Source organism: Microcebus murinus, chromosome 6, assembly GCF_040939455.1.
Source record: "Microcebus murinus isolate Inina chromosome 6, M.murinus_Inina_mat1.0, whole genome shotgun sequence".
NCBI classification, from domain to species: domain Eukaryota; kingdom Metazoa; phylum Chordata; class Mammalia; order Primates; family Cheirogaleidae; genus Microcebus; species Microcebus murinus.
Genome location: NC_134109.1, coordinates 110,523,904 through 110,547,944, shown reverse-complemented (window position 1 = coordinate 110,547,944; position 24,041 = coordinate 110,523,904). Strand labels below are relative to the sequence as shown.

Genomic DNA, 24,041 nt, shown 5'->3' with positions numbered 1-24,041 from the left:
GATGACATATTTTGTTGTGACTCATGAATTGTCCCCCTTCTCAAGTCCAACCTTGACTGAGTGAGGTATAATGTTCTCTGCCTTGACATGCAACAGGCACTCAGGTAAGGAGGTGGTTTATTAGAGGCCTGAATATTTTACATAAATTATGGGGCATTTTTATCATATCAGAGTGAAAGTATCATACTGAAGTACTCAAATTTGATGTTACCTTACCTGATATAACTGGTACCCTAAATTCTTAGACCCATTGATTTGGGGCTACAAGTTTTGTCCTGGGCCTCAAAACAACTTCCTCAAGCCTTAAAAATTCCTACGTGTATCTTACATGTAGCATTTGTGAAAGTTGTATTTAGGTACGTTTTTCCCTTTTGGTAATTAAATTCAGCACTGATTTAAAAATAGTATCTGTTCTTAGTGGGTTTAAAGCATGGTGCAAGGGGTATGAGACTCAGCTCAGATTTAAGTACAGTAAAAAACTGGCTCACAAAGGACTGAAAATAAGAAAGAACGTTCTGTTTTCCTGTGTTTTCATTTTTGTATAAGAAACTATATGTGAGCTGGTAATAAAAACTCTACAATTTTGATTCCTTATCTTCTATTGGCAATGCAGTAACACGTTACTTGGGGGGAGAGGTCTGTGTGCTGTAGGAACCACTCTATTTGGAGCTTATTTTGTGAAATCTTAACCATTTTAATAATTTTAGGATATCTATCAAGTGAACCTAAAACTAATGTCTTTCAAGAATTTTTAAAATAATAAAGTCTGTGTATTTTTTCCTTTTGGGTTATTACATAATTTAGCCTCCAAATCTGCACTTATTTTAGTTCTAGTTCAAGAAGCTGTTTGGTTTAGAGTTCATTAGAAAATCTGTTTTAAACCAAATGTTGCACTAAAGAAAAAAAATATGTTTTAACCTTCTGTAGGCATTTTTTTTAAAATTAGTGTAAGACCCTAAAATTAATTATGAGTTATCTTTTGAAAGACCACAAAATTGCTGCAGTAGTTGACTGAAAAGGCAAGACAAAAATGTCTGTGTTGTTATTAATAGAACATGAGGGATATGTAGACTGCCTCAAGTAAGTATTAATTGGTGAAAGAAAATATTCACTATCTTCTATTTTAATGTAATATGGAAGAAAATGGGCTATGGTCACCTGACAAACTATAGTATTAGGAATTATTGAAGAATGGAAAGATTGTAGAACTAAATGAAAAAAAAGAAAATGATGTTAAGATATTGATTGAGATACAGTAGTACTGCCTTTTGGAAATTGTCTTTGGAAAACAAAGGAGTTTATTAAATTGGTCTTTATGATATTCCATGTAAGAAATGCAGTATAATAGAAATTTTAAAAATTGCTGTAGCTGAAAAGACTTGAGCAGCTTGAAAAAACATCTGTGTAGAAGAAAGCAATATATTAAGTACATATCTGAAAGAAGATGTTTTGTGATAAGTGACAGTTATTCATTGGTCCTATCAAAGAAGAAATATTAGAAAAGCTTGTGATGAATAGAAAGGGAAAGTCCATGGAACTTGTTTTTATTCTTTTTAAAAGTTTCTGTGGAGTGGCTTGCTGTCTTCCGGGGTGTTTTTTTCTTAATACCCTTTTTGCAGTTATAAAGACATGCAAAGGTGAGTTCTAATAGAAACATAGTATCAAAATTAGAAAAATACTTTTGTAAGTATACTCTGTTACTCTTTGAGTTAATCAATTTGAGGATTTCATTCCATTACTAACCAGCTGTAATAAATTTTTTTTTAGAGTACTTGGATTAGTACTTTTGTCTTGCCTTTTCAGCAGCTTTTTTCCAAAAGTAGTCATTGGATACACTGCTTACAGCAGTTTGAAATATTAAAACACTAGGTCAAAATTCTGGATTCCATCTCATTGAAATTTGAGTATCCACAGAGATGATATAAATAATGCAAAAGCATCTTTTCATTCTTTCATCTACCTTTGTAAAATCATGCTAATGTTTTAATACTGTTTTGTTTGTTGTTTTGGTGGTAGTTTTTTTGTTGTTATTGTTTCCTTGGGGTTGAGGGTTAAAGAAAGTATCCTAACTACTTGAATGGTTTATAAATTTATTGCTCTACTGTCTTTATTTCAGAGCCTTCAAGGATATTAAAATGAGAATACCTCTTACATAACTTTTCATTATTTCAACAAAAGTTTAGAGTGTCTAGCATGTGCCCATCACTGTTCTCAGGACTTCAAATACAATGATTACAAACAAATGTCCATATTCTCTTGAAGTTTACTCTCTAGGTTACAAATTAAAACTGCAATTTTGCTCCCTTGATATTCCTAAAGTAGATCTATGTTATGATCATTGTTCAAACTGAATCAAGAAGAAGCCCTAGGGCCAGGAACAGTGGCTCATGCCTGTAATCACAACATTATGGGAGGCCAAAGTGGAAGGATCGCTTGAGGTCAGGAGTTGAGTTCAAGACCAGCCTGGGCAGTATAACAAGACCCATCTCTATAAAAAAAATTAGCCAGGCATGGTGGTGTGCACCTTAGTCTCAGCTACCCAAAAGCCTGAGGCAGAAGGATCACTTAAAGCCCAGGCATTTGAGGATATGGTGAACTATGATCTCACCATTGCACTCCAGCCTGGGTGACAGAGTAAGACCCTGTCTATTTAAAAAAAAAAAAAAAAAAAAAAAAAAACAGCAGCTGTAAACTTGATCTGGCTTGGTCTCGATCTCTTAAGCCATTGTAAGGCCATATTTGAATGTTTCAGCTTAATTTTTTTCCAGCCCAGACAAGCCCGTATATTAAATATTCAGCCCCTTTCATTGACACATGCATCATGATCCTACCATTCTAGCTTCCTTAGAACTGTAAAAACAAGTAAAAGTAAAATATGGGAAAAACAGGAGATTAGACAGGCCTGGATTCAAAACTGGTCTCTACATATTACTAGCTGACCTTACTAGCCTATTAACTTTGAGCAATTTACTTGACCTCTCTGAGCTTCAGTTTCCCTAATTCTAAATGGGGTTCTTTGGTGGAACAAGGATACTATATGTAAATCTCTTGGCCTAGTGCCTGGTGCTAGGAGCTTAATAAATGCTATGATTTTACCCCTAATCTTGTTCCAGCTATTCTGACTATTACGATTTGCCCACAAGTTTGTTTTAAGCCTTATGTATTCCCCAAAGTATAGGATACAGTGCTAGGCTCATTGAGATTCTGCCTTCTCCACCATCAGCATGCTTACTTAGTGTTCAAGATTTTATTTTTTGTTCCTTGTGGGAAGGAGAAATCACTAATTTCCATGATTCCTTTAGAAAATATACATAATAGAAAAGTTTCAAGAAAAGATTAAGGTATCACTAAAGTAATTTGAATTGCTATAAGGAGACTTTGAACTCACTCTCCTAAACCTAGTTAAATACTTAGCCTAATACTGAAGACCCTTCATGCTATAATCATAACTGTCATTATACATTACATGTTTCAAGTGCAGTGGTCTCTGAAAAAAAATTCTGTGCTATACTCAGGCTTTCCATTTTTGCTCATGTTATCCTCTGCCTAAAACACTTTATCTTTTCCTAAGCATCCTCACCTATCAAAATGCCACCTACTTTTTTAAATTTTTTTATTTTTTGGAGACAGTCTTGCTCTATTACCCTAGGTAGAGTGCAGTGGCTTCATCATAGCTCATTGCAACCTCAAACTCCTGGTCTTAAGCAATCCTCCTGCCTCAGCCTCCTGAATAGCTAGGACTACAGGCACGTGCCATCACGCCCAGCTAATTTTTCCTATTTTTGGTAGAGAGGGGGCCGCACTCTTGCTCAGGCTGGTTTTTGACTCCTGAGCTCAAGTGATCCTCCCTCTTCAGCCTCACAGAGTGCTAGAATTACAGGTGTGAACCACTGAGCCTGGCCAAAAATGCCATCTTTAAGACTTATTTTGTGATGTCTTTCCTCTTCTTTGTCCACTTTCCCAAACCATATATGCTCTATCCACTAACCCTCTGGAGCATTTTGTACCTTTCTTAATGGCATTTAATATCCAGTGTTCCTGTTGTTGTTGTTATTGTATGTAAAGCAGCAGTCCCCCAACCTTTTTGGCACCAGTTTCATGGAAGACAATTTTTCCACAGATAAGAGTGGAAGGGTGGGGGTGGAGCTCAGGCCGTGATGGGAGAGCAGTGGGGAGTGGCTGTAAATACAGATGAAGCTTTGAAGTTTCACTGGCTTGCCAGCCGCTCATCTCCTGCTGTGCAGCCCAGTTCCTAAGTTTCGTGGAAGACAGTTTTACCATGGATGGGGGCCGGAGGGTGAAGCTCAGGCAATGATGCACAACCAGGTACAGGCTGTGGCCTGGGGTTTGGGGACCACTGATGTGGAGTTTATGTCCTCCCATAAGAGGCTATGTTATCCTTCTCTGTGTCTGTTGTCATACCTGGCACGATGCCATTCACATAATAGGTATTCAGTAAATATTTGTGGAGTTGAACAGTACTTGGAGTATGATGAAACTAACCAATAATTTTTGTCCACTGTTTATGCCCAGGATCAAATACAGTGGCCAGTATACAATAGATACTTAAATATCTGTAGAATGAAAGAGCAAATAATAAGTCACCATTCTGTCAGTTGTGAACATCTTAAAGTGTCAGATAAGCATATATTAAAAACCTATTGTATGATCAGAGCTATGAGAACTGGCCCCTGCCCTCACTTTAACTGGAAAAAAATAAATTGTGACTAACATGTAGACTCTGAAGACTGTAGGTGTTTGAGCGGGAGTGGGGTGGGGAGGTCATCATAGAATTGTGTGCATTATGGAGAGCTATCCCCTGCTACCTGAACTCAGAAACCAAATAGGTTTTGATTTCAAGTATTTGGACACTTAATTTTTATTTCCACTCCTAGTTATAAACCCAAGAGAACTGAAAATGTACTCATACAATAACTTATATGCAGAAAGGTTTCTATTAGCATTATTCGTAATATGCAAAAAATAGAAACAAACTCAAATGTTGATCAATTGATGAATGAATAAACAAAATATGATGTAGCCATATGATAGAATATTATTTTGTATCAAAAAAAAAAGAGCAAAGATACATGCTATAAGTGGATGGACCTTAGAAACATCATGCTAAAGTGAAAGAAGCCAAACATAAAAGGCTACATACTATGAGGTTTCATTTATATGAAATGTCTAGAATAGGCAAATCCATAGAGGCAGTAAGTATATTAGTGAATGGGCATGGGGACTGACTGCTAATGGGTATAGGGTTTCTTTTGGTAGATGAAAGTATGCTAGAATTGTGTAATAGTGGTGGTTATACCACATTGTTTACTAAAATGCTTTATATATTAATATAGTTGACCTTTGAACAGTGTAGGGGTTAGAAGTGTGGACCTCATGCAGTTAAAAATCCATGTATCACATTTGACTCCCCAGAAACTTAACTACTAATAGCCTACTGTTGACTAGAACCCTTACCGATAACATAAACAGTCAATTAACACATATTTTATCTGTTATATATACTATATACTCTTATTCTTACCATAAATTAAGCTAGAGAAAAAAATGTTATTAAGAAAATCATAAGGAAGAGAAAATACATTTACTATTTATTAAGTGGAAGTGGATCATCATAAAAGTTTTCATCCTCATCATCTTCACATTGAGGAGGCTGAAAAAGAAGAGGAAAAGAGGGGGTTGGTCTTGTTGTCTTATGAGTAGTGGAAGCAGAAGAAAATCTGCCTATAATTGGGCCTGTGGAATTCAAACCCATGTTGTTCAAGGGATCAACTGTACTGAAAACCCTGAATTGCGTACTAAATGGGTAAGTTTTATGATATGTGAGTTATATCTAAAAGGTAAGAGAGAAAAATACTTAGACCTGAAGAATGGAGAATTTTGGATGGGCCTAGAAGAGAAGCAAGAGATGTGAAAGCAAGGAAGTGATAATTCTCAGATCCTAGAGCAGAGGTGGGAAATCTTTTCATGTTGGAAGGCTACATTAATTTCGCTATAATCAAATAAGGCAGAATACAAGAAATTTCAATTAGGTATACTTAAAAATACATTATTTTGTAAAAATCTAACTACTACGTACTTAATTTCAAAAAAATGAAAACTATTCTCTAGAAGAGTATCAGTCATTTTGTGACCTTAAGGGCATCTTGATTTGGGTTAGGTAGGAGAATGTAGGTTTATAGCAATAAGTGGTTGAACTTTTCAGGTTGCTGAAGGCATGGGTATTCTACTGCATTTTTCCATATTTCAGTTTGATCTTTCTTAGCATCAAACAATGACTTTTAAAATATCATCTACTAAGAGCTCAGTCAATTCCATCTGTAGTTCTTTAGTTGCCTTGAGGATATCAACTAGGTGAGGCTGAAATGCTAATTTGAGTGTTATGTCATGATTCTCAAAGTCAGTGAACCTTTCACTGTATTTTCCAATTAATAGGTCTATAACAGGCTGGGTGTGGTGGCTCACGCCTGTAATCCTAGCACTCTGGAAGGCCTAGTGAATTGCTCGAGGTCAGGAGTTCGAAATCAGCCTGAGCAAGAGTGAGACCTGGTCTCTACTAAAAATGGAAAGAAATTATCTAGACAACTAAAAATATATATAGAAAAAATTAGCCGGGCATGATGGCATATGCCTGTAGCCCCAGCCACTCAAGAGGCTGAGGCAGAAGGATTGCTTGAGCCCAGGAGTTTGAGGTTGTGCTGATGCCACAGCACTCTAGCCTGGGCAACAGAGTGAGACTCTGTGTCAAAAAAAAAAAAAAAAAAAAAAATAGGTCTATAACAGCTGCTTATTCTTCAAATGATTCACATATATTATCCTGCTCATCAGTGACCTTTACTAACTGGGGAAAATGTTCATCCGAAATTTCCTTTTGAAGAAGTGCTTTGAGAAAAGAGAGCTTTTTTCAAAATGCTTGGATTTTTTTGCTACATGTCATTTATAGACTTAGTTTTACCTTGCAAAGAAATATTCAGATCATTTTGGTTTGACATGATATCACACAGAAATGCTGCATTCATTCGTATAGAAATCTTCTTTCAATAAATCACATTGCTGGGCCGGGCGCGGTGGCTCACGCCTGTAATCCTAGCTCTCTGGGAGGCCGAGGTGGGCAGATTGCTCAAGGTCAGGAGTTCAAAACCAGCCTGAGCGAGACCCCGTCTCTACTATAAATAGAAAGAAATTAATTGGCCAACTAATATATATAGAAAAAATTAGCCGGGCATGGTGGCGCATGCCTGTAGTCCCAGCTACTTGGGAGGCTGAGACAGAAGGATCGCTTGAGCCCAGGAGTTTGAGGTTGCTGTGAGCTAGGCTGATGCCACGGCACTCACTCTAGCCTAGGCAACAAAGCAAGACTCTGTCTCAAAAAAAAAAAAAAAAATCACATTGCTGAATCTGTTATATCACATTGCTGAATCTTCATAAAATTTAGCTATCTGTTCTCGCAGAGATAAAATTTTGGCTAACACCTAGAATAATACAGCAAATCCACACTAAATATCTTATGGTTCAACTTTAACATGTTACAAAACTGACAATGCTGTGTTGCATTTACACAGATATAGTTAATAATACAACGTGTTGCAAAGTGTCACTTAATAGCTTTAGGACAGAGATTCTGCTGACATAAGACCACAATGAAGAGAAATGAGAACATCTGGATCTGTTAATACTTTTTAAAATTAATATCTGTGCAATAAACCTTCATGTTTTCCTGTCACAGAAGGTGCATCGTCTGTACATAACACTTCCTAAATTTACCAAATTCAGTCCAACTTCATGATATTTATTAATTATCTTCAAAGTTATTAAAGATATCTATTCCCTGTGTTCCATTCACAAGAGTGCCCAAAGCGAGTAACTCTTCGTAGCAAAGAAAATCTGTTATTATGAACTGAATGAGGTATAAAACCTGCACTGAGTCAGTAGTATCAGTTGATTCATCCAAAGCAATTATATAATATATATTTTCTTTTTGGACTGTTACATGAAGTTGTTCTGTTAGGCTGAAGGCTAATTCATGCTGCTGATCAGTTATGGTATTCCTTGAAAGAGGTAGTGATTTGTACTTTGAAATGTTATTAGGGTCTAAGCATCCTACAACTTCGAGCATGCATTCTTTCACAATTTCTTTAGTATATAGGCTACTTTATAAGTTGCTTCAGTGGCATTATATTCAGGTCTTATTGCTGCTTGAAAGAATTATCTTTGCTTTTGCTTTTCATCTTTTAATTTCTACAATACAATCTTTTGTGTCTTTCCCTCTAACTTAAAATACTTGTGGTCATTATGAGTGTTATAATGCTGATGAGCGTTGAATTTCTTTAATGTTGATTTTTCAGTATCACAAAGCAAGCAAATCATCTTATCTTTAACAGAAACAAGATAATATTACAAATTCCAATTCTCATTAAAAAGTCTGGTTTCTTCCTTCAGCATTCTCTTGGTCTTCTTTGACATGGGGTACTAAGCAGACAGAATTAAAAAATACTGTTGGGCTGTGCAACTATTCACAAATTCACTTCAAACAGAAACACGGCGCACCATTGTCAAAAGCTGATGATAACAGACTAGCGTACTTGACCCCCATAAACTCTGGCCAACCAGCCTTGTATGGTGGTGGCGCCAGTCAGGTGGGGGAAGTTAGAACTGAATCATGAGCGTAGCAGCTGTCAATTTAGCCCCTGTGGCTTGCTAATGCTCTAATTGTGCCAGCCAATCGGGGAGGATTATTAACTGAAACTTATTTTATTCTTTGGTATTTCAAATATATTCATTTTAAAAATAAATAAAAATATAAAAGATGAACAAAAATGTATTAATAAAGATTAAAGGATTTGTTCTGTAAAACTGGATTCAGTCAAAAGGCTGCACTCAAGGACCTAGAAGGCCATGTGTGGGCTTAAGGCCGCAGGTTCCCCACCTCTGTCCTAGAGGGAAATATAAGCTGCTAGGTACAGGGCTAAAGAAATGTTAAGGATCAGGTAAGGATGGATGGGAGGATAGCTTCTGGTTATCTTTTGTCCTAATATAGTGGGCAGTGAGGTGAATGGTTAGACTACAGAGGTGTTAACAAAGGAGAAACACATCTTAGGATCTTGAAGGAAGCTTCAGATTTCTTACGTCAAGGATGTGATATATGGTCCAAGAGTTTGTATGTGAAGGTCAACTGAGTTTAGAGGGTGAAAGTATCATAAGGTAGGTAGTATAAGAGCAACCAACATGAAGTTACTGGAAAGGTGGGAGAACAGAGACTAAACAAAGATACCAGAATTTGATTCTAAAACTATCTGCAGATAATGAAGATAGATAAATCTTAATGGGAAGGAACCAAGGGCGGTGATGTGAAGAAGTCAGTCAAATAAAGGTATTCATTTGAAGAAATATTTGAGGACCAGGAACTATTAAATAAAATTATAGCTATTTTCCTTATTTCAATTATTTGCTTAAAGTCTCATGAGTGGCATTAATGTTTCCAGGAGTATGGGCATTTTATAGTTCTTGATACAATAGCTATATTTCCCTAAAAGGCTGTACTAATTTTTGATGACACCAGCAATATATGAGGGTGTTGTTTTCACCACAATTTTACCAGCAAAAATTTTTGACTACCTCAATAGGCATAAAATTATTCACTTTTTCCTGCTTTTAATATGGTGTTTCTATATGTTGAAACATGAAGGAATTCAGAGCCTCTATATTTGCTCCCCTATCTGAAATGGCTTCTTTAAATGATATGGATTTTTAAGGAGCCTAGAAATGAAACCATCCTCTAATTTCAGTCAGCTCAAAAAATATTTTTATTCAGTGGTGCTTGCCTTATTTTATAAAGGATATTTATAATACATTGAAACCACACTTAGTCATGATTCCAATTACCATTTGACTAACATTTATTTAGTATTATGCTAAGCACTTTGACAGGTCGTCTTAATTCTAATAATTTGGCATTTTGCATAGGAGAAAATTGAGGCTTGGAGAGATTGTCATTTGCCCCAAATCACTTGACCAGTAAGTGATAGAAGTAGGATTTGAATGCAGATTTTCTCAGACCAATGATCATTCTTATACTGCATGATCTCTCAGTATCATACTAAAATTTACTAAGAGATAATGGAAATTGGAAAAGAAATCTGAAATGGAACTTGGTCAATCAGGCACTGACATACCTATGTACATAATCAAGCAGTTAGCAGAAATGTTTGTTTTATTTGTTTACTGAGGAGGCTGTAGTACATAGACAAAGAGAGGAAGGTGTTGGTGGAGTTACGCTCATTTTCAAGGCCTTCTCTGTTTTTGTTGATCATACTACCCCAAAATCTATGATGGGAACAAACTAGGAGGAGGAAGGCAGTGGCAGAAGGCAGTGGCAGAAGAGTTTGGGTATATACTGTGAGATTTCTGATTGTGAAAAGGGCAAATGGTTTGGCCCTAAGAAAATCCCACAAAGTAACCTGTTAAAATTGTTACTTCAAGTCTGACATGATAACAAGATTCCTAACAAGATATTCATAACAAGATAAGGTATTGAAAGCATAGCATGTGATAGCAAAAGAAGGGAGAGTCCTTCATTTGTATTCAAATATAGTATATACTCACAAAAGAAATTTAATATCAGGAATATAAAACAAGAGATGCCATGTTCTAATTCTGACTTTAGTCAGGTAAAATATGATCCTTATTTATATAGATAAGGCACTCAAGACCCAAGATTACACACCAAAGAAGTGACAGAATGGGCACTGAAACATAGGCCTCCTGCTTTCTAGTACATTTTACTAACTTAATTGAACTAAATAAAAACAACAATCTATGTGGTTGTTTTATAATTTATATGTATAATTTTTTATGATTAAAATGCTATGAAAAGATAATTTATCTTAAGACAACAATAGTAAAGGTTCATATATCATATTACTAAATGTATTTGTATTTATGCATTTGAATTTTCAACAAATCTAGTCCTACTCTTCTGTCTCTTCCCCATTAAGTGAAAGTAATACCCCTGCTTCACAAGAAATAGTATCCAGCTACTCCGTTTTGTCTTTTCCAGCCTCAAAATTCATATCTCCTTTTTCTTTCCCATCTCCACACATCCTTTATTCCTATAGTTCATAGCTTTAATTCCTATTCTCTTGACACCTTTCATTTTTTTGCTGGTAAGAGAAACAGAGAGTTACTGGTGGCATCATAATTACTAGAACTGTTTGAGGAAACAAAATAGCTGTTATATCAATAGTAATAAAATGTTCGTGCTCTTGAGCCAATAATTCCACTTATAGGACTTTATTCTGAGAAAATACTTCAAATAAGAAAAATAGTTAAAGGCACAAAATGTTAATATCACTTATATCAATACTGTCTAAAAAATTGAAACCTTCTAAATATTCAACAGTAGAATGATGCTTAAGCAAATTATTACCTATCTACTCAGTAGGCTATTAAACATTAATTTTTCACAATAGCTTCTTTTAAAATACATTGAAAGATGTTATAAGAATGTTTTTGCAAAAATGAAAAGGAGAAACATAAATCAGAAGAAAACAAAATTGACAACCTGATGTGATTAGTGTATATTTTTGAAGCACTTATATTTTCTGTATATTAATAACTGACATTTATTGACCACTTAGTGGTGTTAAGAACAATACTAAAGCAATATTATAGAAACAGTATTATTGAGTAGTTATTTTAAAAAATAGTTCTCTAGAGGCAAATCCTAGCTTTATCACTCACTAGTATGTGATCTGGAAAGGAAATGGGGGATAATAATTTTATCTACACTAAATTATTAAATCTCTATAAAGTGCTTGGCACATAGTAAGCCCTCAATAAGTGTTTTTATTAGATGTCTTACAGGTGTATCTCACTTAATCTTCACATCCTCACAATAATTTTTTGAGATAGTATTTTCATTTTAAATAAGAGAAAATTGAAACTCAGAATGTTTAAATACCTGGGTTAAGAAAACTTGCCAGAGTCACTCAGTTAATAAGCAGTAGACTTTTGCTTCAGAACCCGAACTGGGGCTTCCACTTCTGACTCTTGAGAGACTAGGTTGCTGCAAACTAATGCTTTTGTTGAAAACATGAAAGGCCAGATTTAAAAAGAAAAGAATAGAAAAGTGAAGGTATCATAGACCTACTGAGGCAGCCAGGACTTAAGAAACCAAAATCATGTGACCAAAGGAACATCAAAGACGTGGGCTGATGTTCTGTGCTTCTCTTTTCCCCTCCAAGAATTTGCTAATTCTTAGAGCATGACAAAAGGCTGGGAAACTTAGCAGAGGGTCTCTGCTGAAAGCAGAGAAGCCATTACTTTCATGGAGCTGGGTAGACAAAAATTGGAGTTAAGGGATTCCCCAGGTAACCAAGACTTAAGGGGCCAAGATCCTAAACAGAAGGACGGCACCAAGAAACCATTTTTTAAACTTATTTTCCCCTCAAGATATTTGCTACACAAGGTCCCACAATATAAGAAAATTTATATTGCTTTAAGCGAATAGTTTTAGCTAACTTTTTATAGCAGCAATATTACACTATTACAGAAACATAGGGGAAATGATGAAAGAGTTTAGCATACATGTAATTGAAAAAGAGAAAATTAGGAAACGAAATATTTGAAGAAATAGTGATTGAGAATTTTCCAAAACAACGATGGTGAAAGATAACAAACTATGCATTTGAAAAGTGCAAGAAACCTCAAGCAGAGTAAATGCAAGGAGTACCATGCTTAGGCACTTCATAGTAAAACTGCTTAAAGTAGCCAGCGGAAAAAACATACCATCTTCAAAGGAGCAATAACAAGACTAACATCTGAGGCTGGGCACAGTGGCTCAAGCCTGTAATCCTACCACTATTGGGAGGCCAAGGAGGAGGATTATTTAAGCTCAGGAGTGCAAGAGCAAGACCCTGTCTCTACTAAAAATAGAAAAATTAGCCAAGTGTCCTGGTGCACACCTGTAGTCCCAGCTACATGGGAGGCTGAGGCAGGAGAATCACTTGAGCCCAGGAGTTTGAGGTTGCAGTGAGCTATGGTGACACCACTGCAGGGCAACAGCGCAAGACTCTGTCTCAAAAAAAAAAAAAAAAAAAGACTGACATCTGACTTCTTAACAAAATAATGGGGGCCAGGAAACAATAGAATGCAAAGGTTTTTTTTCCCTTTTACCTAGAGTTTTTTTTTAATTGACAAAAATTGTATATATTTGTCATGCACAGTATGATGTTTTGAAATATGTATTAATCGTGGAATGGCTAAATCAAGCTAATTACATCTGTATTACCTCACATACTTATTTTCTTTGTCAAGAAAACATCTATTCTCTTAGCAATTTTCAAGAATACAATATATTATTATTAACTATCATCACAATGTGGTACAATAGAGCTCTTGGACTTATTCCTTCTATCTAAATGAAATTTTGTAACCTTTGACCAACTCGTCCCCAACCCCAGCCTAGCCCCTGGTAACCACTATTCTACCCTGTACTTCCATGAGTTCAGCTTTTTTAAAGTCCGCATAAAAGTGCGATCATGCAGTACTTTTCCCTTGGTGCCTGCCTTATTTCACTTAACATAATATCCTCCAGGTTGATTCATTTTGTTGCAAATGCCAGGATTTTCTTCCTTTTTTTAAGCTGAATAGTATTCCATTGTGTGTGTATAACACATTTTCTGTAGTCATTAATCCATTAGTGGACACTAAGGTTGATTCTATTTCTTGGCTGCAGAGAACATGGGAGTGCAGGTAGCCCTTCAGCATACTGATTCATTTCTTTTGGATGTATTCTCAGGGAATACAACCTTTAAAGTGCTTAAAGAAAATAACTGCAGCCTAAGCAAGAGTAAGACCCTGTCTCCACAAAAAATAGAAAAATTAGGCAGGCATTGTGACACACGCCTGCAGTCTGAGCTAGTCGGGAGGCTGAGGCAGGAGGATAGCTTAAACCCAGGAGTTTGAGGTTGCAGTGAACTATGATGATGCCACTGCATTCTAGCCCAGGCAACAGAACACGACCCTGTCTCAAAAAAAAAAAAAAAAGAAGAAGAAAGGGGGAGAGAGAGAGAGAGAGAGAGGGGGGGAGAGAGAGAAGAGAGAGAGAGAGAAAGAGAAAGAGAGAAAGAAAGGAAGGAAGGAATTGCCAACCTAGAAATTACAGTGGAAATTAGAGCACATTTATAATGAAATGATAATGAAAATATACCTTAGCAAAATATGTGTGAATCAATTAAAGCTATAAATGCATATATTAGAAAAGAAAAAAGTAAAAAAATCAGTGACCTAAATATCTATCTCAATTAGGAAAAGAACAGCATATTAAACCCCAAATAAGTAGAAAAAAGGAAATAATAAAAAGTAAAAATTCATAAAACAAAACAAATGTACAGTAGAAAATATAAATAAAGCCAAAAGTTTATTCTTTGAAAAGATTAATAAAATGCATAGACTTTTAGTAATACTGATCAAGAAAAAAAAGACAGCATAAATGACCAATATCAGGAATGAAAAAGGGACATTTCTTTACAGATTCTATAGATGTTAAAAAGGTAAGAGGATATTATGAACAATCTTATGCAGATAAATTTGATATTTTAAATGAAAGGGACAAATTGTTAACACATTTTACCACAATTGGCATATGAAGAAGTAGAATATCTGAATACCGTTTTTGTCTGTTAAATAAATTGAATTCATTATTTAAAATTTTTCTACAAAGAAAACCAAGCTTAGATGACTTCACCAGTAAATTCTTACAAATGCTTAAAGAAAAAATAACCCCAGTCTTCCTCAGAGTATTCCATAGAATACAACTTTTTTTATGAGCTTAGCTAAACCTTCATGTCAAAACCTGGCCATTTACAGGCCATTCTTTTTCATGAACCTAAATGTATTACTTGGGAATGTAGGAATGCTAGAAGGATCTATAGACAAACTATTAGAATTAATAAACAAACTTAACAAGCCCTTGATGCAAGATCAGTATACAAAATTAATTATATACATATAGGCAAACAACAAGAAAATTAGTGAAATTTATAAAATGATGCCAGTTACAATAGAGTAAAAAAAATCAAATTAAGACTTACAAGACCTTTAGACAGAAAACTATAAAACATTAAGAGAAATAAGATCTGATAATCTATAGTCATAGATTGGAAGACTCAATATTGTAAAGATGTCACTTCTTACCTAATTGATCTGTAGATTAAATGAAATGCTAATAAAAATCCTAGATTTGTATATATGGTGGAAGGAAAGACTAACAAGTTGATAATAAAATTCACATGGACATGAAAAGGTAGTCAAGACAATGTTGAAGAATAACAAAGTTCAAAGACTTTCATTATCAGAAAACAGGATTTGTTGTAATGCTACATTAATTTCAACATGGGGGCAGGTGCGGCGGCTCACACCTGTAATCCTAGCACTCTGGGAGGCCGCAGTTGGAGGATTGCTTGAGCTCAGGAGTTTGAAACCAGCCTCAGCAAGAGCGAGATCCCATCTCTACTAAAAATAGAAAAATTAGGTATGGTGGCTCAATGTCTTTCAACCTAAACTGTAATTTTTCATGAGAGCACAGACAGTTTGTTCACCATTGTAATGCTGGTGTCTTTACCGTATACCTGGCACATATTATATTTAGAAAATATATGATAAATAAGAAAATCTATCATGCTACCCTAGGTAAAGTGTAGGTCAGGAACCATTACATAGATGTGTGCAGTACCCTCATCATGAAGGGGTTGCTTGTTTCCTCTGCTTTGGTCTTTTATTTCTTCAAATGGCTCTCTGAGAAAGGTACCAAGTAATCATTGTAATGCGTGGAGACAGTTTTTGATAATTAGCCATTCTTCTCAGTGCTAAGCTAACTTGATAGTGTGTGCAGATTCTATTTAAGTATCCACAGAGTAATGCACCTGCCCACATTTCTTAGATTGGAACTCTTGAAAAGTAGAGGCAAAGAGTTCTCAGGAGCAGTCTTGGCTAAACAACTTGTCTTTTTTTCTACAATTGCAATTAAAAAGAAAAATTAGGGGCTGGCGCGGTGGCTCACACCTGTAATCCTAGCACTCTGGGAGGCCGAGGCGGGCGGATTGCTCAAGGTCAGGAGTTCGACCAGCCTGAGCAAGAGTGAGACCCTGTCTCACTAAAAATAGAAATTAATTGGCCAACTAAAAATATATAGAAAAAATGAGCTGGGCATGGTGGCACATGCCTGTAGTCCCAGCTACTAGGGAGGCTGAAGCAGGAGGATCGCTTGAGCCCAAGAGTTTGAGGTTGCTGTGAGCTAGGCTGACACCATGGCACTCTACCCTGGGTAACAGAGTGAGACTCTGTCTAAAAAAAAAAAAAAGAAAGAAAAGAAAAATAAGGGCCTTACAAAGGAAAGGTAGTCTACTTGCATTTGCTTGATAATTTTAGTCACATAAATATGCCACAATGCTACCATAGTAAGTATATGACATGTCTTTTAATCAGAATAGTGCAAAAAATGACCACATTTCACAATATTAATGTACTCATAAATGTTTTATAAGATATATAGATCTATTATGATTTGATATTAGAAGATACTCTGCATGTTTTTAGATAGCTTGTGTTTGCTTTCTTCATCTTAGACCTAGTTCTTAATTAAATTATTGTTTTTTAAGCTGATTTTAGTAAAAAGAGATGCTTAATTGTATGTTTCGTAGAAAATTATAAGTCCAACAATTTGAAACAACTTTTAGGCTACTAGCATTTCTCAAAACCCATGAAAAAGTGCCTGTTTACTACCCATTTTTGATCAGATAAATTTTAAGGGGAAATATTTTAGAGATTTATCATTTCTCTTAATGTATAGTAAATGAGGTATTCTTATTTATTTCTAAAGTCTAGATACCATACTTAGAAACTTGCTATAAACTGAGAAAACATGCTGAATATTTACATGCATATTGGCAGGCTTGGGACCCTGATGGGGAAGGGGGACAGGAACAAGAAGAATGAAAATTTTGAATTCTTAGAAAAGGCTAAGTTATTATTTATTCTAACTTTAGCAAATTTGTTATTCTCTCTGAGTGAAATAATTTTTAAAGCTTCATTTATTTATTTATACTTGCAGATTTACTGGAGTTTCATAACTGTTCTTAGGTCAATAAAACTGAGAGCTCATAAGAGTTTATAAATGTCTGCTTCTGGGTATGACTAAGTTCCTAAATTTCATAATCCTCTGGTTGCTACTGCAGGCTCTTTCTTTGGGTTTTTGAAATATAGATCACTGACTCTAGAGTCAGTGAAAGAATATAGGGAATACTGAAGTTCTTTCTGTAGTGCTATACAAATATGGTACATCTTGGTTATAGAGAGGGTAAGGGAGGTTTAAGTGCAGAGAACTCTGCCATATGTAAAAAGTCTTCTCAAGCTAGTTGCCAGTTTAGGGACAATATTAAATAAGTGTGATGAAGTGGTTTTTATGTTTATTACTTAAAAGGGGAAAGAGCAGCTTTATTTTGTCAGAAAGACATTTTCAGCTGCTAGCAATTTATTTTCTGGTGAAACAAACTACTTGCAAAATTCTAACTGACAGAATTCTTCTCCCTGATGTTTAAATTAGAATCTTTCTGTAGCAATACATGATACTGAGGATAGTATACATATTCATTTATTGTGCCAAGAAAGACTTGGGTCAACTATATCTTGCTAGCTTTCAGCCTTATTAAGAATTATGTGTCGGCCGGGCGCAGTGGCTCACGCCTGTAATCCTAGCACTCTGGGAGGCCGAGGCGGGCAGATTGCTCGAGGTCAGGAGTTTGAAACCAGCCTGAGCAAGAGCGAGACCCCATCTCTACTATCAATAGAAAGAAATTAATTGGCCAACGAATATATATATATAAAAATTAGCCGGGCATGGTGGCACATGCCTGTAGTCCCAGCTACTTGGGAGGCTGAGGCAGAAGGATTACTTGAGCCCAGGAGTTTGAGGTTGCTGTGAGCTAGGCTGACGCCACGGCACTCACTATAGCCTGGGCAACAAGCGAGACTCTGTCTCAAAAAAAAAAAAAAAAAAAGAATTATGTGTCTTCTCTTGTTTTCCTAGTTTTATATAACAGCAACATCGTTGGCAAAGAGTAGATGCATTTTTTACAATCTTTCTATACTTACGTCAGCGTGTGTGTGTATATATATATATATATATATATATATATATATATATATAGTCTCATTAGCAAGCCAGCTGGATCATATTCCCCCAAGAGGTAAATTTATAAGATATTTCATGCAAGAACAAATAGAGGGTACCAAAAATGTGAATGGAGTGTGAGAAAAACATTTAGTTGTTTTCAGTATATTGTTCCTAGGTATACACCCAACAGAAGCTTTTTATATTCTGTTTCATTTAAACATGTTAAGATTTTGTTTTCAGCCTGAGCAACAATGAGACCCCATCTCTACCAAAAAATAGGAAAAAAGTAGCTGGGCATGGTGGAGGCGCCTCTAGTCCTAGCTACTTAGGAGGCTGAGGCAGGAGGATCCCTTGAACCTAGGAGTTTGAGGTTGTTGTGAGCTATGATGGTGCCACTGCACTCTACCCTGGGTGACAACACTGTCTCCAAAAAACAAAAATTCCTTTTTCTGATCCCAGAATTCGTTTAAGGGTGGTCATTGTGCTCTGAACTTTTCAGGGATGTGGGGAAAACAAAAAACAACAAAAAAAAATTTTTTAAATGGGTGGTCATTCACTATTATGAAACCAAGTTTTATTGTTTATTCTAATGATAAAATAATATCCTTACTGTAAAACATTTAAAGTTAAAACATGCAAAACAAGCATAATATTTATACTTAAAAGCATAGAGAAGTTTAAAAATAAATATCATCTACAGGCAGTAGGTAGCCCTTTGAATGATTTTAAACAAGAAATGACGTGCATAATTAGATTTGTATTTTAGAAAGATCACTGGCAGCTGTGTGGAAGCAGATTGGAGACAGGCAGGTTGAGTACAGGGCTATTAGAATAATCAGGGCAAGAAAATGCTTTAATTGAGATAATAATAATGTCTTAGAACTTAGAAGAAGGGACAGAATCATTGGGCTTGGTAAGGGATTGAATGTGATGGGAATGGTTTTAGCCTGAGTGACACGGTATATCACCCTTAAGTGACATACAGAACATGGGAAATGGAATAGATTTTGAGGAAAAGATTATGGATTCAGTTTTACATGTGTTAAGTGTCAGTTGCCTGTGGCACACCAAAGGAAGATACCCTCTTAGCCATTTGAGATACAGGCCTAGAATTTAGAAGAGGTGGGTTTAGCTCTCAGTATAATGTTGAAACATTGACTGAGATCAGTAGGAAAACATGTAGAGCAAGAAGAGGACCAAAGACTAAAGGAATGGCTAAATAAATAGGAGAAAAATAAGAGTGTGTTATATAGGAAGCAGTGGCAGAAGAGTTTGAAGAAGAAAAGAGGCCGGGCTTGGTGGCTCACGCCTGTAATCCTAGCACTCTGGGAGGCCGAGGCGGGAGGATTGCTTGAGCTCAGGAGTTTGAGACCAGCCTGAGCAAGAGCGAGACCCCATCTGTACTAAAAAATAGAAAGAAATTAATTGGCCAACTAAAAATATATAGAAAAAATGAGCCGGGCATGGTTGTGCATGCCTGTAGTCCCAGCTACTCAGGAGGCTGAGGCAGTAGGATTGCTTGAGCCCAGGAGTTTGAGGTTGCTGTGAGCTAGGCTGATGCCATGGCACTCTAGCCCCGGCAACAGAGTGAGACTCTGTCTCAAAAAAAAAAAAAAAGAAGAAGAAAAGAGTCATTTGCAACATCACATGCCTATTAGAAACCATATAGGGTGAAAATTGATTTAAAATGTCCATTGAAATTAGCAATGTAGGTTATTGGTATGTGAGTACAGTCAGTAGAGTGAGTTAGGGATAGAAACCAGATTACTGTAGGTTCAGACTGAGTGAGTAGCAGCAATACCTAGAATAATCTTTCAAGTAGGTTGGTTGTAAAACAAAAGGTAAGTGAATGAGCCATTGCTAGAAGGAAGATATAAATTAACAGAGGGTTTTTAAATGAGTTTTGTTTGTTTTTGTTCTTTTTTAGAACCAGAGTATGTTTACATCTGAAAGAAAAAGGAATAGTCATTGATGCAAAAGAGGTTAAAATGATAGCAAGAGAACCAAAGTCCTTGAAAAAGCTAGAATGGTATTCAGAGCATGATGGCCTATGGGGAAGACAGTTATGTACACAAGAAATTATAACACAAAGTAATAAGATTTTCTCATACTAGAGTTTAACTGCCAATAGTAAAATGACTAACCAGAGAGGGCCAGTAACTCTGAGGGAATTGAGAAAAGTTTGATACTTTGATATCAAATACTATATAAACTGGGTAGTATATACTCTCATATCTAGTTTCTACTTTGTAATCAGTGCACCATTGAATAGTGTGTGGTTCAGTTTAGTATTATTGATGAGACTCTCAAGCTGTATGTAGAATTTCCCTGGTTCAGTCTGATGTATGACCTTCATTGTCTTCAGACATTTTGTAAGTCCATATTTGTATGCCAACTCCATAGAATTTTTATGTTTTATGGCATAAAAATCCTTCCTCAGATTACAGTAAGTCACTACCATAAGTAAATTTTCCTCCTCATTCTTAGTATATATTCTGCCTCAAAATTTCCCCAGAGTCATGAAATGAATATATTTCATATTTGGAATCAAGGTTTACTTTGTATAATTCATACTGCAGATAATCTACCTGTAGATAATCCTTGGTTAATTCTGTCTCGGTTATTGATCTAGTCTGTGCAATAAAGAGCAAAACAATAAAAATATGAGGTTGTAGCAGTAAAAAGGCAGTCGTAGATAGGAAATGATAGTATGGTTAAACAGTTAGGATTTGACTTTTTAAAGATAAGGCCAGAGTACTACTCAAACATATATCGTCTGTATGAAAAACATCTCACACAGCTCAGCTTTTGCTTTTATCTCCTACACTTTGACTCTGGAGAGATTTTTGAATGCCTTAAAAATAACGCAATTCTGTGAATTCTTCACTTGGCTCTTTGAGGTTAGGGAAATGTTTTTCTATTTGCTCATGGTGTCCATTTTGATCTGTTGCTTTAGGCATAACTAGTGCTTTCAATATTCATCCTTATTCCCATTGTATAGGTCAAAGTAACCATTTTACTTGACTTATTTTTTGTCTAAGAAATACCTTTCTCATCTTCTCAATCTAAACATGTAAGGATAAGCATTTTCCAAATGCAAGTGAGCTACTTGCACTTCCTCATATCTTTCATGAGGAATTCTGATGTAGGAAGCATTGAGAGATTTCTCTTCCTGCTTTCTTAAGCATACAGATGTGGCCTGCTATATACTGTAAATATTGGCATTTAAAATTCATATTTTGAATCAAACTCTATAAGTTGGTTATCTACTCAGGTTGAAAAGCAAACTTTTGAATACTTCTGTCGAAAGAGTAAAGTTCAGCAAAGATGCAGAGCAGACATCCTCAAACTACGGGTGGGCTTCAAGCAGGCCACCTCGCACATTTATCCAGCCCTACGCTGCCTGTCCTCCTTAGCAGCCTTAGTGCCTTGCCACCGCTGCCTGTCCTCCTTAGCAGCCTTAGTGCCTTGCACTGCTGCCTGTCCTCCTTAGCAGCCTTAGTGCCTTGCCACCGCTGCCTGTTCTCCTTAGCAGCAGACTCGTCCGGGACCCACGGTGCACACTCTCCAACGGTCTGAGGGACAGTGAACTGGCCCCCTGTCTAAAAAGTTTGAGGACCCCTGAGAGAAAGAGGGCTATGAAAGAAACATGGACTAATAAAAATATAGAATCCTAGAATTTTTAGAGCTGAAAGAAGTATCAGCAGTCATGAGATAAGTCTTAGAATAATCAAGGGGATATATATCAAAGAGGGAGCACACTTGTTTTATATGTCCCCAAGAGGTAGAATGAGAACCCAAGGATGGAAGCTCTTTGGCATAGGTTTTGGAGTTCATCATAAATAAAAACTTTCTAATTATCAGAGCTATTCAGCAGTGGGAGTAGACATGCCTAAGAGAGACATTCAGGTTGGGGGCTGAGCTAGCCCTGGACGTGTATTTAGACCCAGTGACCTTTGTGATGCCTTCTGGTCTTGAAACTCTTATCTAAACCAATGTGTCTATCTTTTCTTTTAACTTTTGTTAACTGTTGTACATACAGTAAAGTACAAGAATCCACAAATTCATTGTATGGATCAATGAATATATATATATACATATATATATATGCACCTGTGAATATTCCCATTGCTTTAGGAAGCTCTCCAGTCAGTACTCTCTCTCACTCCACCAGAGATAACCACTATTCTGGTTTCTATCACTATAGAAATTGTTTTACTTGTTATTAAACTTCATATAAATGGATTCATAGAGTATTTACTCTTGTGGATCTGGCTTCTTTTGCTCATCATTATATCTTTGAGATTCATCCATGTTTCATATAGCGGTAGTTCAATCTGCATCGTATTCCACTGATTTCATAGTAGGAATGTATCATAATATATCCATGCCACAGTTCATAGACACATGTGTTGGTTCCACTTTGAGGCTGTTATTAACAAAGCTGCTATGAATATTGTCATACATGTCTTTTGTGGAGCATATGCACTCATTTCTCTAGGATATATTACTAGGAATAGAGTTGCTAGTTCATAAATAGGTATAGTTTAGCAGGTATAGCTAAACAGTTTTCCAAAGTGACTGCACCCATTTAAATTCCTGGTGGCAACTTAAGAGAATTTCAGTTCCTTCTCATTGATGCCAACACTGTGTGTTGTCATTCTTTTCTCTTTTAGCCATTCTAGTGTATATATAAAAGTATCTCTTTTTTTATAGTTATTGATAATTTGGATAGCCTCTTTTATTTTCTATTTGGCCCTTTTTTAAAAATAGGGTCATTTATTTTTCTCTTACTGATTTATAGGAGTTCTTTATATATTCTGAATATGAGTCTTTAATGGGTACATGGATTACAACTGTAATTTCCCAGTCCATGGCCTTTTCACTCTTTTTACAGGATCTTTGGATGAGCAGATATTCTTAATTTTAGTGAACTCCAATGTATCACTTTTCTTTTTTGTGGTTAGTGCTTTGTCCTCTTTAAGAAGTCTTTGCCTAGGCCAAGAAAATGAAGATGTTTACACCAATAATTCTTAAATTGTAATACTAAACTAGATCATGGTGTACCTTCATTGTTTCACACACACAAAAAGAAGTAAATGGATAGAATTGTATTATTTTCTCTCATAATTTATTTTATTTATTTTTGAGACCTAGTCTCACTCTGTTGCCCAAAGTAAAGTGCCGTGGCGTCAGCCTAGCTCACAGCAACCTCACACTTCTGGGCTTAAGCAATCCCTCTGCCTCAGCCTCCCAAGTAGCTGGAACTACAGGCATGTGCCACCATACCCGGCTGTTTTTTTCTATATATATTTTTAGTTATCTGGCTAATTTCTTTCTCTTTTTAGTAGAGATGGGGTCTCCCTCTTGCTCAGGCTTGTCTTGAACTCCTGAGCTCAAATGATCCTCCCACCGTGGCCTCCCAGAGTGCTAAGATTACAGGTGTGAGCCACCATGCCTGGCCTCATAATTTATTCTTAACCTTTAAGTGTTAGCTATGAAATAAGTAGATAATGATGATACTAAATCTGAAATTTATTAACTGTGAAAATGTCAGTTAGGATAGACTAGGTTATTTATGATCGCTTAGGCAACCAGGCTGACATAAACTCTATTGTAATATATACTTCCCCGATCACTGTATTCAGGGGAGGGAAACATGGCAAATTGCTGATAGACTCAAATTTTCTGCCCAGAAGAATCATATGGCACTCACATTCATTGACCAATCTGAATTACATGAGCCTTGCCTAATCTTAGAGGCAGTGAGGAGTGCAGTCCTACTATGTTCCTAAAAGGAGAATTGAAAATATTTATGAATAGCCATAATAGCTATCACCGTAAACATAGA

The 24,041-nt window shown here is 36.1% G+C and overlaps 1 protein-coding gene across 1 annotated transcript in view; it reads left to right on the top strand.

Annotated features, from left to right (window-relative positions):
- HMG20A (high mobility group 20A) overlaps positions 1–24,041 on the top strand; it is a 72,758-nt gene that overhangs the window by 985 nt on the left and 47,732 nt on the right. The gene's annotated exons all lie outside the window — the stretch shown is intronic.